At 37.5% G+C, this 16,024-nt stretch overlaps 1 protein-coding gene across 1 annotated transcript in view; it reads left to right on the forward strand.

The window, feature by feature from the left end:
- The window catches only part of LOC108258179 (kelch-like protein 29), a 208,531-nt gene that overhangs the window by 10,234 nt on the left and 182,273 nt on the right, over positions 1 to 16,024 (forward strand). The window contains exon 2 of the mRNA XM_047150815.2: positions 5,157 to 5,225. The gene's annotated coding sequence lies outside the window, so the exon portion shown is untranslated. The remainder of the gene's footprint in view (positions 1 to 5,156; positions 5,226 to 16,024) is intronic.

The raw sequence follows: 16,024 nt of genomic DNA on the forward strand, positions 1-16,024 counted from the left end.
CATGAAATCTGCTGCCGAAAATAGAAAGCCTAGAACCAGTAAAAACACAGCTTCTGTTGGAAATGCTGTTTAATAATTCTGCACCTCCTAATAGCTGCGTAATAGTTGTTAGGAAATTTGTCAAACTTCTAGTATAAAAAGCATCAGTAAAAAGTTTACTATCTGGATTTTAATTACATAATTAAATGCCATGACCTTAATAATGGAATTACATTAAACCTTTTTGTTGTTTTTATTTATTTTTTTAACCGTAGTACTATTAATTAATCTTCTTCTGTGCTCATGTTGTAAGCACAGCAGGAAAAAATGGACCTCTCAGCGGCACTGCATATCGGGTTCTGTTCATTTTGCAAGTCAATTAAATTTTTTTTTTTTTTTTATCAGTATTTTCAAAATCAAGGTCATTTTGAAATCAGTTTGCATGTTTTTGAAAAAGGTCTGCTCGAGTAAACGAAGTGAACGTGAAACAGAGCAACAGATTATTAATGGTTCATCTTTATCTCATGGCCGGTAATTGGTCTCTGGTGATTGCCAAGAATTGCGATTAAGAAATGCCATTAAATCGTGTGTATTATGTCTGCAGTTCAGTTTATCCACCAGATAACGCTTCTAATTAATTGATAATTGCAAAATTGATTTATTGCCTGCGTTGCGTTGACAGAGTAGAATAATGACCAAATGGAGATTCTGGTGCAGCTTTTAGATAACGAATTGTGCTCGGTATTGAAAGTGATGTGTCTGAAGACAATCGGGCTAATCTGTTGGCTGCACAAGTTTGGGGGGGGGGGGGGGGGGGAATTACTTTTAGTTTGTTTTTTTTCTTCTAAAAACATAATTCAGGTTGTATTCAACTGGCATGCTTGAATAAAGCATGATTCTGTTTGTTTTCTGTTTCTCAGTATTAAGCTTTCATGGTTAAAAATCGACCATGCAGTTTTCATTATTTTTGTTTTGTTTATTTATTTTGAGTTTGTTTTGATAAAAAAAAAAAAAGTCTCATCCACTGATGTACAGACTAATGCTAGGAGCAAGATGGAAGGATCAGAATTGTATAAGTGGGAAGCAATGAGGGAGCAAATGATTTTGTGAGGAATAATAGGAAACCATTGCTGATTTTATGGCAAAGTAAACATGATTATTTGTTATTGAGGTACGGTCTGGAACTGAGAAAAGCGTTTATGGGCAAGAACAAAAAGAGGTGTTGTGTGAAATAAGCAAACAAATGGAGCACAAGGGAAAGAACCTTGGCCTGACTCAACTTGATGAGATTAAGACCAGCCGTCTGCGGTCCTAAACACATTCGTAAAGTCTGGGACTGCATTTGGGATTTTATTGTATTTGTATTATTTGTACCATTATTGTATTGTTCTCCATCTATGGTGACTATAATTGTCTTTTCCCCTACAGTTAGCATGCCAAGATTTATTTCTATATTATGCGAATTTAAGATAATGAGATACATAATCATTTCTACAAATTGGTTTGCGCCGGTGGAGTAGTGTAATCTATAATATAATAGTGTGCAGTGGACATAATGTGACCTAACTGCCACCACCTCCTGGTACAGCCACACATGTTTTATACGCTCAACTGGCAGTTTATTAGACAGTTTATTGTGTGACTAACTACAAGGTACTATTTATGTAACATTACTGAAAATATGTAAAGGCATTGCTGAGACATAGCTCTGGTTCAGTCCTGAGCTCAGGTTACTCGCTGTGTCTCTGTATTTCACCTTATTCTCCTCGTGCCGATGTGAGTCTCCTCCAGCTTCTCCGGCTTCCTTCCACCCCAAAAAATATGCCAGTATGTGGACTGGCTACTCCAAATTACTTGTGAATGAATCTGTAAACGTGTGTAAATATTGCAGGGTGTATTTCCGTCTCAAATCCAGCGTTTCCAGGATCCACTGCGAACCTGATCAGGATAAAGCTGAGTGAATGAATGAATGATTTGTTCATGATTATCTACCGTAATCTATTTCTTCATTAATACAACCTCGATCACCTAAAGTTCTAGGGATTTTAATACAATGTTTAATATTATGATGATTAATTCTATGGACAAATAACCCAGAAAAGAATATTCTTTAGGACGTGAAATATAGCTTGGCAGTTTAAAAGATTAAATGGGAAAATTACTACTATTATTTATTTATTTTTTTTATATATATATATATAAATTATTACACCTCAAAAGCATATGCTTAATATGTTCAGTGTTTACATACATTCAGGGGTGAAAAAATCCTGAGTGATTAAAGCCTTGTTATTAAAGTGAAATTTTAAATATTAAAATATTAAAGTAAAATTTCACTTAGAAAAAAAAAAAAAAGGCACACAGTTTGTATCATTTTTGTTAGAGCACAGGTTCTCAAATTTTTTGTGGCTAAGAACACCTTTAACTGTAAAATAAATTCCATGGTCCCCCGAGTAAAGATTTATTTTATGAACATTATTTCAACGTGTATAATTACATTTTGCTTATTTATTTCTGCTCCTGAAAGTTCCACCTACAGAACACATTAGGTCCAAGACATTATTTACAGACCTGCCAACCTTTATGCATTTTGCGTAGGAACTTCAAATTTTAACATCGGTGTATGCTTCTACGAGTTATCGCTCGAAAATATGCAAAAAGAGCAGTTTGCTCCCCCCCCCCCCCCCCCCCCCCCCAAAAAAAAAGACAGATGAGCCTGTTGAGAGTTTCTAATTAGGACTGCAACTAATGATTATTTTCGTAATCGATTAATCAGCCGATTAATTCTTCGATTAATCATTGTGGGAGCAATCTTTCAGTGCAGTTTTTTTTCGTTTATTTAAAATAAAATCCACAAACGGAGTGTTACAAATATAAACACTTATACAAAACTTTACATATATATATATATATATATATATATATATATATATATATATATATATATATATATATATATATATATATATATATATATAAAATACCTTTATCTTATATATAAGTGTTTATGCATTATTTTTTATGGATGCGCAAAAAAGCACTGAATTAAACTACAGTCCTTAATTAATAATAAAATCTCACTGTCACTGCACCGTGTGGTTTCTGTTACTCGCTGCCTTTAGACATATTATTTTACTTGTGTTTACTTTGATCATACCTTTTTTAATTAGTCATTACAGGTCTTCTGTGCTACTCAAGCTTCACTTTTTTACAATCTTCTCCTTGGCGTTTAATGTAAAATGCCCCCTCCCTTATGCCTCCGTGTGATAGTGACTGAGGTCATGTTGGGTATAAAAGGTAACGTTGACAAGCAGTAAACAAGAAATGTATTGTCGTTGACTCTGGGATTCTGCTAAAGCTAGCGGTGTCGCATTACATGCGTTTGACGTCATGTGCCATTGACCGGGAAACGGCTTATACATACGGTCAGTAGAAAAAAAGCTCTAGTGTTCCTTTTGAGACGATATTACCTTTCTAAAATTCATACACTAGACGGTAGAGTACACAGTAGATAGTGCAAGTGTATAACTTTAGTGTTTACTCCCCGAGGCGTGTTTTCGGACCAGAAGTAACATAGTGAGTAAATGTACCCCGTGCCATACACAGACCAACTAATTGATGATGAGATTCGTTGACAACAATTTTCATATCGATTTTATTAATTAGTTGTTGCAGCTCTATTTCTAATATTATCTGAAACCCTGGAAACTCCACCCCCTCATGTTACATTACATCAGCAATCTCTTGTATCTGTTTCTGTCAAGGTTACGGAGAATGTTTTGAGTTCATTAATGTGAAATAAAACATATATGTGCATGTTTGACTTGGGTATCATTAAGCAAGTATATAGTTAACATCAGTAAAAAATAAATCACTTTACAAATAATTTTAAATGGTAATGATAATTAGAAAGTGATTAAAAACAGTTGTGCTGGTCAGTGAAGCCACGTTCAAACAGTGTGGTCAATGGTGTTGAGGTAGAAACTGGAGTGTATATAAATATGGGGTTTTACAGTAACCACCAGGCAAATGGCTGCTTCTCCATCCCCATCCCCCAAGCAGCCAGTGGTTACCGTAAAAACCCCATGTACGCGCGCACTACAACTTCTACTGCAGACAGGGGATTTTTGAACAATACCAAAAACCTTTCAATATACTGTAATATCATACTTTGTTTATATGCCGTACACTTTTCCAATATAAATCTGCTTTTACACCCTTGACATCCCCTGCTCGGTATCAGTAAAACATGATGGAACCAATTGAAATTCTTCAGCGAGCGTCAAAAATGCATGAATTGTTAGTTTCCTTTACTCATTGTGATGTAATGCAAGCAAAAATTAAAACAATAAACATCCAGATAAAGTGAGTATATGATACATCTGCGCATATGGCCTCAGCTACACTACTGTTATGTCTTATTTGCACAAGAGATCCCGCTTGAATGTACTCCGAGTATCTCTATGAAATCTCAGACTTCGTTGTGAATTCAATAGGAGCAGTTTTACCGTGTGAGGTCACACTGAATAAATTTTTAACACAGGTTTTCTGACGTGCACACAGTTTGCACACTTTCCAAAACCTATTATTTAGGTCACACGGCATAAACCTTTAACAAGTAGCTGTAGGAAAATGATTACATGACTCTCCTTGTCAATGACTTGTTTTATGTATAGGACGTTTTTTGGAAGTCCTTGGAAGAAGTTTGGAAGTCCTTTTGATAGCGATGAGAAGAAGCAAGAGCCGTCATTGTTTGGCCATATAGAGCAATGAGCACAGCGCTGTGGGTTTACACAACGCCTGTGCTGTGACTGATTCCACACACACTTTGTGGAATAACAGGAGAAGCGCTGTTTACTTTGGACAAGAGTGCTCTTTTATGTGGCACCCCTCTGTTCGGGACCTTATCCCAGCAGGAGTACCACCAAGAGGAATGTCTTCAAAACAGAGTAGAATTCATTTCTTGAACAAATGACCTACCTGGAGGGTGTATAGGGTTGGGAATCATCTAGTTCCACTGCAATCTCCACAAGGAGAAGCGCCAGGAAAATGAATGAATTATCTACTACAGAATAATAGAGTAATACCAAACAGACACAGTTGCAGAGTTGCTGCTTACAGCTTCCTTCTCCTTTCCGCAGATCTGTGTAATAATCCTGTTATTTTTGGATTTGCAGGAGCACCTGGCTATACTCAAAAGATCTCATTAGACTGTGATGAGCGTCATCATCTTCCACAGACTCAAGGTACCACAGTATCTGAAAAGATCTGTTTTTTTTATTTTCTCCCATCAATATCCATCAAAAAAAAAGCCAAAGAGATGATATGTTATTTCATACGTTGTTGTTATCTGATCTTATTCATTCCTTGTCAGATTTTATAGTCATAGCTATTATTTTGTTATTTTGTTTGCAGGTTGGATTTTTTTTTTTTCTTTCTCATTTTACATCACGCTGTTGTGCATGCTAACTTCATTTTCCTTATTTTTCGCCTCTCCCGATTGCTCCAGCACTAGAAAAGAAATCATTTGATTTATATCTTACGATGCTTATGTGAAATCCAGTCTGTTTTCCTGCCCCATAGTAGGATTTGTCTTCATGTCTTCCTGTAAATGCCAAACCGTCCACAAGTATAATTCTATCACCAGGCACTTACACATTTTGTACTCGCACAGCTAAAGATCTGTAAAAGGTCATGTTTAGAACATCATGAATGTCTGAACCTTTGCTCCTGCGCCCATTAAGCAGAATTCATTTAAACTGGGTCAGCCTACTGTGATGCCTGTTCAATGCAGCATGCAGCTGGGATTTTCAGTAACCAGCCATAATATGCCTCAAGTGTTTGTCCAAGGGGTTGTGTTAATGCTCAGTGTTTCAAGTATAAATCTTAAAAACAACAGCAACTGAGTTTTAAGCTTTCTCACAGTGTCCTGGATTCCAGGGGCTCTCAAACATTTTGCAGCCAGAGGCTCTTTTGCTGCAAAAAAAACCCAAAAGCAAAACAACAACAACCTTAGTACAGATTTATTTTAGGCACTATGCACATATTCAGCAAATTATTCAAGTGTGGCTAGTTATTGGCACTATTTATTCCTGAACTTTCCAACAACAGATCACACCAGGTCCAAGTTGACATTATTTATAGGCCTATTTGTTTTTCAGTTAGTAAGGTTTGGATTAGTAAACCCATTTGATTCAGCTGACCAGTCAAACGGACCAATAACTATAAAAGCTCAATAATATTTGACTCTGATAATGCTGGATTGTAATTTCCACCCCTGTAACACGATGAAAAAATCTCCAACCCAAAACTTTGCTTCACAGACCCCCAGTTTGATAATCAATGCTGTATAACATTACTTTGATTTAGAAGGACATACACACTATAGTATGTCTTAAGTTTGCAGACACCTGACCATCACACCACATATGTGGTTCTTCACCAAACTTTTGCCACATAGTTGGAGACACAAGTGTGTAGGATGTCTTTGTATGCTGTTGCAGTAAGATTTCTCTTCACTGGAATTAAGGGGCCCAAACCTGTTCCAACCGACAATGCCCCTGTGCACAAAGAGAGCTCCATAAAGGCATAGTTTACCAAGGGTGGTGTGGAAGTACTCGACTAGCCCGAGCCCCGACTTCAACCCCACTGAACACCCTTTAGGATGAATTAGAACGCTGACTGCAACCCAGGCCTCTTCACTTGACATCAGTGCCCAACCTCATTAATGCTCTTGTGGCTGAATGGGCAAATCCTCACAGCCACGCTCAAATCTATAGGAAAGCCTTCACAGAAGACTGGAGGGTATTATAACAGCAAGGTGACACTAAATCTGTAATGCCATGTTCAAAAAGCACATATGGGTGTGATGGTCAGGTGTCCACAAAAGTTTTAGTCATATAATGTGTCATGTACATTCAATTAAAGACACAGGAATGATATTCATGTATGTCTGTTGTTCATTAATAAAAAGTAAAGAATAACTATGGGTAATAAATTACAAGTGGGGAATAGTTTCGACAGCTTGGATTTTAAATTCTTGCAGGGTGAAAATGTAATGGTAAAGCTATTTCTTTTACTCTGTAAGCATGAGTGATGAATAGCATGTGCTTACAAAACACATTCATAGTAATTCACAGCTCACGCTGGCATATGTGCTGTCAATGAGGCTTGACTGGTCTGTTGCTAAGACCAATGAGGTGTTTACTAGCGATATACAGCAGAGCCAACAACAGAACCACAGCTGCTTTTATCAACTCCAGTGTTCAGGAGAACTCGTATTATTGAGTGGGCTGTATTCTTTGAAGTTTATGAAGTCTGCATTTATTTAAAAAAAAAATTGACAGAAGTATGCTTTTGTCTAAAACATCTAGCTTTCTAGCTGTTCTGGGTTTTCAAGGTTCTGAACAACCACTGCCCCTTAAAACATGGATCATAAATTCTCTGCAAATCAGAAGTGTAGACAGTTATTTTATTAATAGCTCAATGTCCTCGGTTGAAAATTGCATGCATAATGTGTATGATTTGCATAGACATCATTATTTCATCTTATTTCCTCACTCCTCTAAAACAGAACGTGGTCTGGTTTAACACTGCCATTTCCTTAGACCACCATGCTTACAGCGCGCACACACAAACACACACACACACACACACATCGTGATTAAGACATGTCAAGCCCCGGTGGGTGTGGGTGGTGCAGTGTCATGTCGGCCCCCTGGGGCGTTTTGTCACAGCAGGGGTCACACCATGCCATCACGTCTGGCCCATTGAGCCTAATATGTGTGAGTGAATGAGCTGCACTCACAGGCCATCATGATCAAGTACAGCATATGAGCGTGTTTAAAGGCCATTAGGCTTAGTGTTGTGCAGTGTAGTGCCATTTGAGAAAGTATGAAGTGCAAAAATATCCAGGCGAGTATACAGCCTCAGAATCACAACCAAGAAATAGGTTCTGACACAGACCTAGTCACACTGTTTTTGCAGTCTGATGTATGAAGAGCTAAAGTGAAATAATTCAAAATGTTTGAAGAGCATATGTTGGTTGGTTTATTTTTTATTTTTTATTTTTTATTTATTTATTTTTTTAATTTACCCTATACAATGATTTGCCCATAATTTAATTCCAAGGTTTACATAGATGTCCATTGTATTTTTTGTTTTAAACATTTGTTAATAGGTCCAGATTTTCAGATTACCTGAAAGTGAAATCATGGTGCATTGTTTAAGCTAAAACACAGTTCTTGGACAGTGATGACAGAAATCACAGAAAACATTGCTGCATTATTAACTATGACTATACTAGTGCTGCCAATATTCATTGTGGATTAGAAGCAGTATGATTTGAATATGATTGGAGGATAATGCTACTTGGCCATAGACTGAATTTTAGCATGTAAACATAGCAATAAAATTAAAACTTCAGTAAAGTAAAAAGTATAGAAAAAGCTTCAAGTCAAGACAGGACGTCTGATGGATAACTGGATAGGCTGCAAAACCATACTTGCACAGCATTTTAATACATATTTGAATAATCAGGTTGTTTATGACAGAATACTTTCAATACTGACTTAAATGTAGCTTGAATGGTGGCTATATACATGCAGACAGGAGGCAAATTATAGGAAAAAACATAAAGGGTCATAGAAAAATATTACTGTGTATTACTGTGTACCGCACCTTAGTGATGAACATAATTCTCCCAAAAGATATTCCCTCAGATTGTGTTTTGATGATAGTGGTGGAGACGACTGTTACACCTCTCCAAAATCTCACATACAGGTGCATCTAAAAAATTTTGAATATTGTAGAAATATTAGTATTAATTTTGTGAGATGCTGGATATTTGTTTTCCATGAGCTGTAAGCTGTAAAGATCAAGATTAAAACAAAAAAAAGGATTGAAATATTTCACTTTATGTGTAATGAATCTAGAATATATGAAAGTTCCATTTTTTGAATTAAATTACGGGGGGGGGGATGAACCTTTCCATGATATTTAAAAATTTTTGAGATGCACCTGTATATGTTTAATTTGCTTGCATTTTGGTGAGTGAAGGTCATAGCATATAATTTATATAATTTTCATACTCCTCAAACATTTATGGCACCTAGCAGATGCCCTTACCCAGAGTGGCTTAAAGAAGTGAAAGGTTTTTATTAATAATTATTATTATTATTTATATATAATATAATATAATATAATATAATATAATATATTTTTACATTAATCTCATTTCTAAAACTGAGCAGTGTGGGTTAAAGGCCTTGCTCAACTGCCAAGCAGTGACAGCTTGGCGGTTCTGGGAGTTGAACTCATGACCTTCTACTTAATAACCCAATGACTTAATGACTTAAACAATGAGCTACTGCTACCCAAACCACTCAGCAAGCCTAAGTGCCCTGTAGATGGAACATTCGTACACTTCTGTATATGTTTTTTTCCCTGATGTGACTAAGCTGTATTTTATTTTAGAGTATTTTTTTTTTTTTTTTTTTTTTTTTTTTATAGAGTATTTATTTGCTTTTTTGGGTAATAATATTTAAAATCAAAGAAAATAATAATTGCACTTATCATATTATGGATCATGCTTTTCAAGTCTTATCTGTGCAAACTTAATCCTATTATCAAACAAACAAACAAACAAATAAATAAATATATAAAATGTGTAATATAAAATTTGTAATAGTATTAAGTTTGCACTGATAAGACTTGAAAAGCATGATCCGTAATATAAGTGCAGTTATTATTTTTAAAACCGTTTTTTTTTTTTATAATTATTTTTTTTTTTTAAAGAGTTGCTTTAAGCAGGATGTTTAAGGGTCAGGATATCTGACTAGTGTAATCTCACAGCTGTTGAGTGCAGAATTGTAGAAGCCTCCCCAGCTGTCTGAAATGAAACACGTAACACTGAATCTCCTAGCATGTCCTCTTTTACACTAAAATACTTTGATCTGTGCACAATAAAACCTCAATCAGTCTGCAGAGTTCGGTGGAGTGGTCTGAGACTGAGACACTGTCCAATAATCTCCCTGATGTCCAGTTGTATTTTTGTAAATAAAAATATATATTGTCAAGTGACAGGTTATTGATCTTTGCTACAAAGTACCAGGGGAAATCTACACAGCGATAAAACTGCAGTCTAACCACTAGTAGCTATGCGGCTCAGGAAATTCGACTCATTTGCCCGAGTTTATTCTGGTGAATGCTAGGATGCAGGCTGCAGGGATTTGGAGACAGTGTTGACTGAGAGATTGACTCAGACTCAGGCGAGCTGTGAGAGGAATGCTAGCATTGTCAAATGTCACAGCATTCAGAAACTTTAGAAACAGAGTCAGCTTTACTGATACCGATCGCTTAAGGCCCATCTCCTGTTTTATGGATGACCAAATGAAAGATCACTAACTTAGTGGAACACAGGATCCCTCTGAGCTTCTGCTTTTAGCCTGGACAGAGATACCTCCAGGAACTCGATACTGAGGGTGTCTGTAGATAGATGGATAGTTTTCAGACAAGCGGTCAAGTTAATGATGTGTCAAGATCTGAGTTTTCCAGGGGTTTTTTTGTTACATTTTTTGCACGAGTACGGTAATGAACCTGTATCTTTGTTACATCACTCAGCAGCTGTAATTATGTAAAACGACCACCAAGGTGTCTCATGTGAGTAACCGCATAGATGACTGTGGAATTTATAGCGCCAACCCACATTATCAAAAAAAAAGAAAAGGAAAAAACCCTACTCTGGCACTTACACCTCGACTCTGTGCACTTTGCTTTCTAGAACTCAATTAAAGGATCTCGTATGGTAGCACGACTTGTATTGTTCTCCGCTTGATATATCGCTTTGCTTGTATTTCCTCATTTGTAAGTCACTCTGGATAAAAGCATCTGCTAAATGAATAAATGTAAATGTAAAGAAAGGAAAAGAGAGATGAGTTGAAGCCGAGTGAGCAAGTGGGGGCCTACGCTTCCATAGCAGCCTCAGATTTACAGAACAAGCCAACCTGTCATCACAGCCCAAAACGAATAGGAAACCTCTGGCCTGTCACTGTCTCCGGAGACACCTCTTCTCACATTGCCTGCTGACAGTTAACATCTCAAACAGCCCTTCACTAACTTATGCCTGCCAATCAGCTGGCCCTGTACTCGTCTTTCCTGCGTATGTTGCTCAGCTCCTATCCGGTGTTTACCCGCTGAGTCCAGCATTAAGTGTGGAATTTAGAGAACGCAGCAGAAACGGATCTGTCAGATGCATACATGGTGTTTCTATCTGGTGTTTGAAGATGCGCTATAAATAGTAATGAGACCTCACTGTCTGTCTTTGTTCTACACATTTTCCAGTAATTAGGATACTAAACTGAAAACTGAGCGACTCTGAAGCACATTGCAACGGCTGTTTTCATTCTTAACATACAAACAGGTATACACTACAAACTACTAATTAGGTGTTTAGATCCCTAGGACATAAAGGAAGTCATTTCTACTTATATAGAAACAAAATAATCCCAGCCGAACAGACACATTCATAGACATCCATTACTGTGCCTGTAGAGAGATACAGTGATGGACTCTGGGTGGGTGGGGGGTGGGTGGGGGGTGGGGGGTCGGGACCGGGTTGAGCAGAGGAGTGACTGTGATGAAGTTCCCGCTAGGTTCCCTCGCCCTGCCCCTCAGACAGCCTGTGTCTGTCCTTGGAAAGATGTCACTGATCTTGATTTGTTCAAGCCCACAAATCCACAAGCATGTGGAAATTCCTGATCAAACTCCTGTCTGGTCGGAGTGTGTGTAAATCTGAAAAAATGCTTGAACTTCATTCATTGATTCATTCATCTTCAGTAACCACTTTATCCACTGTGCTGCCCACACAATTTCATTTCAACACTGAAACACGCCAGACATGATTTGATTCATTCTGGTCTGCTGTCAGTGATTGATTAATTTGAGCGTTTTTATTCATGTAGAAGTTCTTTTTCCCCTTGTTTGTTAAGGATGGGAATTTTACTCAGCTATATTTATAAATAAAGCTTTAAAAACCCTGACTGCAGTTAAATCTTTTTTTTTTTTTTAAACTAATTGGCTTTAAACAGCTTTATAAACAAAACCGACCATACGTCCACCATAACTAGCTGAGTATGCTTAAATGAATTGCAATTATATTGATTTCATTTTATTTACTTTCATGATTTCATTTTGTGCTCTCCTTTATGTGCTGTTTTTGAGGCTTAAAAAAACAACAACATTTCTATATGTAGCAACTACGGACACAAGCACCTCTCAGCTTCACTGAAATGGATTTACTGTCCTCTCTATTTACTTCTTTCCTCAGCTGAAAAACTGCAGCATGCTTTACTTTTATTGCGTCATTGTCTCAACAGCTACATAAATTAGGGTGTGTTTAATGTAAATTACATGTACATATGAGGGTATGAGGGTAATTTGGGGTGTAGATGTATGCCTATGTGACATCTAAGGGCTATTAGACTTGAGCTTTTGTCCACCCGGCTGGAACTGATTCATCAAATAGTGTTCAAATCGCCACACTGTTTGATAACATATGACAATTTCATGCATCAGATGCAGATTTGTTGATACGCCATTCTGTGTGCTCAGATCTGCGCTCAGTTCTGCTCTACTTTCATGACTGAAGGCCAATATGTCTTAAGGCCATGACTTAATGAGATTTCATCGTAGTCCCAGACAAACATCAGTAAAAATGTTACATTGAAGTGTAATGTTTCATATGTTTTAGTTGGAGCTCCTGTATATTTAATTTAGGATCCAGTGCTGGAGGAAGGTAGGCAGAAGAATGGGTCAAACTCGGGCTGCCTCTGGTACTTTGTTGCCTTACCTGTCAGCCGCAGATGTAGTGTTTATGGATCGTATTGGCGGTTTTGGATCGTATTCTTTGTTTGGGTTTGCTTTGGCGCAAAAATGTCAGCAAATGAACAGGCAAACCATCTCCAGAAACCACATTGGAGAAGACTGGGTCCAACGGAAACTTATGGAAAGAACAGCAGAATTGCTTGGTTTTCTCTACAACACATATACGATAGTCTTCAAGAGATTCCTCTTGACCCTAATGATCAAATCCGGATCCAATTTTTAATTATTTTTTTTAAATGACTGAACAGTCCATGTTGTATTGAATACATAACACCACAATATTTCATAGCTTGGAAAGTCATGTTGTGTTGAGCTGCTGTTCTAATGGTAATCCACAGATGTGGTGCATCAGTGGGTCATCAGTGGCATCACTGTGGAAGTTAAGGCATGGCATGAGGCTAAGGTTAGCGATCATATTTGCTTTGAAAGTTTGCTTTCATTTTTCTCTACAGCAGCAGGACATCCATTAGTAGTGTTTGTAGTTCCATTAAACGGATTCCGGAGAGATTTATAGACTGGCTCCATGTGCTGTACAGATGTCACACACATGATGCAATGGGAAATTGGAGGTGGTTAACCTACGCATTCCTGAGGTGTATGCCGTTTCATTATATATCACTTCTAACCTTTGTCCCAATCTGTTTTCAGTCTTATGAAGAATATTCTGTAAAATGTTTCCACTGACTGTGGATTCAAATATGGCGAAAGAGCCTGCAGATTTATTTTTAGTTTAGAAAATGACCGCCGAACATTTTTATTCTTTGTCTCTATTTTTCCTCAGTGGGTAAGAAGTACATGACATGAACAAACCTGTTTCTATCCAACAGCACCATTGGAAACTATTCTAGTCAGTGAATTACATGAGGATCCATGAGAGCATGTCAGATGTCAAAGCATGACCCCTTTACGTCTATCATCATTGTCTCTTCAGGGCTGACCTTCTTTAATCCAATATTGTATGTTAAGATAGTAAACCCTACCTTAATTTTTTTCCTTTATAAGCCTTTAGAGGAATTGCAGTTCCTTACTAGATGGAGACTAGAGAACTGTTGTAGGATGGAAGATGGAGAGGACACGCAGTATTTGCTCGCTGCAAAGACTCCTATTCAATCAGCCCAAATTATCTCTGACAAATCCTCCTTCATCTTATATAGATATATGATGGCTGACCCTGAACGCTGCCATGAAATCTATATTTCTCTTAACCCGATTTCATTTCATAGCTTGAGTGTTGCTGTTGAGTCACTTCTCCTAATCTCTAATGCAGCGATAGTGACCATCAGTAGATGAGACAAATGCTGTGAGACAAATTATGAGACAAATGCAATGCTGAGCAATTCTGTAAGACGCACTGATCACGCAAGCCTAGGTTATGTACAGAGTTGGTAGGCCAGACAGTCTAGCTGGTTTGAGTATTTCAGAAGCTGCTGATCTGCTGGGATTATCACACACAACAGTCTCTAAAGTTTACACCGAATTCACAGAAACTGGACAGCTGAAGTTTGCAAAAAGACCAAGTGATGTCTTTTCAATCTTCAGCTGTTCAGTTTCGGTGAGCCTGTGACCTTGGATTCCTGTTCTCAGTTAGCAGGAGTGGAACCCAGTTTGGTCTTCTGCTTTTGTCGCCTGTTTGCTTCAAGGTTCAACGTGACGTGCATTCTGAGATGGTCTGGTCATCGCGGTTGTTAAAGGGGTTAGTTGATTTATGGTAGCCTATCTGTCAGCTCAAACCAGTCTGTCCATTCTCCTCTGACCTCTCTCGTCACATAGTATTCCTGCATGCAGAACAGCTGCTCAGTGGATGGTTTTTTTCGTACCATTCTGTGTAAACTCTTCAGGCCATTGTGTGTGAAAATCATCAGTTTGTGCAATAATCAAACAAGACCGAGATCACATTATTCTTCATTCTGTTGTTTGATGTGAATGGTAACGAAGCACTTGAACTGTATCCGCATGATTTTATGCATTGCGCCGCTCACACATGATTGGCTGATTGGATGAATGAATGATAATTGCATGAGTTGTACAGGTTTTGCTGTTGAAGTGGAAGGTTAATGTATATAAAACGTGTATTGCTTTACGGTTGATGGGAATAAAATACGCATTGTTGTCGACCAAACGCAGCTGGGGTTTGGGAGGACGGTTTATTGGATGAATTGTTTTTAATTTCGTTGTATTGTTTTAATTCATTCGCTTTGTAGAGTATGAGTTAAGAATAATCAGGATGTTTTAAGGAGCCTGGTAGTGTGCATGTGTTAATTCACTGTGTTTCAAAGCTCTGCCTTAAAACTTAGAAATACGTAGCAGTAAATTGCTCTAGTCTTTGGTCTTGGTAACAATTTACTTAAGACAGTGCTTATAAGAATATATGATATTTACATAAACATCCATAAAGGCTTATTCTAAATGTATCCTCTTTAAAGAACACGTCAATTGTCGATGGTAATGTCATGCATTTCAAATAACCGATTTTTACTGACTTGTTGCCTCGTTTTGATTTGATTAAAACTGGCAGGAATTGCATTGTATCAACAAAGTTATGTATTTGCTTATAACAGTTTCCTGAATATCTATGGACGTTGCATTACATTGTAACAACAGTATAATGCATGCAGTCTTTCTGACACCCGATACCCCCGAGAGAAGCCTTTTAGAAATGCCTATGTTTATGTCACTTGTACATAAAGGCAATTTTATTTCAAAGAATCTCTAACTCTTTTTCTTGGGCAGGGAAAATTGAAGTGGATATTACTAAAACAGACATCAGTCTAGGGATTCTTTGTTAATGCTCTCATCTTTCATGTGCTGTTAACAATCATGGATTTTTCAGCCTGAAACGTCTTTCACCATTTTGAAGGGGGCATGTTTTGTTTTTGCTGCGAAAATCAATGTGTCTCAGGAGTATAAACGAGTTTAATATCTCTCAGTGATGGTCAGTGATGGTTGTCATTTCACTTAATCGCTCTTAGCTCGAAATAGGTCAGATAGCTGTGTGTTCTGAAAGTGTACCTTGTTTTCTTTCGTTCCTTCGTTCCTGTTTTCTTTCTACCTACCTACCCACCTACCTACCCGCCTACCTATATACACGACTCCTGAATCCTAGCAGATATTAATTAGTGTACTCACAACTATCATGCTTGTTCATCCTTACTCTACTTCAATT

Source organism: Ictalurus punctatus, chromosome 25 (genome assembly GCF_001660625.3).
Source record: "Ictalurus punctatus breed USDA103 chromosome 25, Coco_2.0, whole genome shotgun sequence".
NCBI classification, from domain to species: Eukaryota; Metazoa; Chordata; class Actinopteri; order Siluriformes; family Ictaluridae; genus Ictalurus; species Ictalurus punctatus.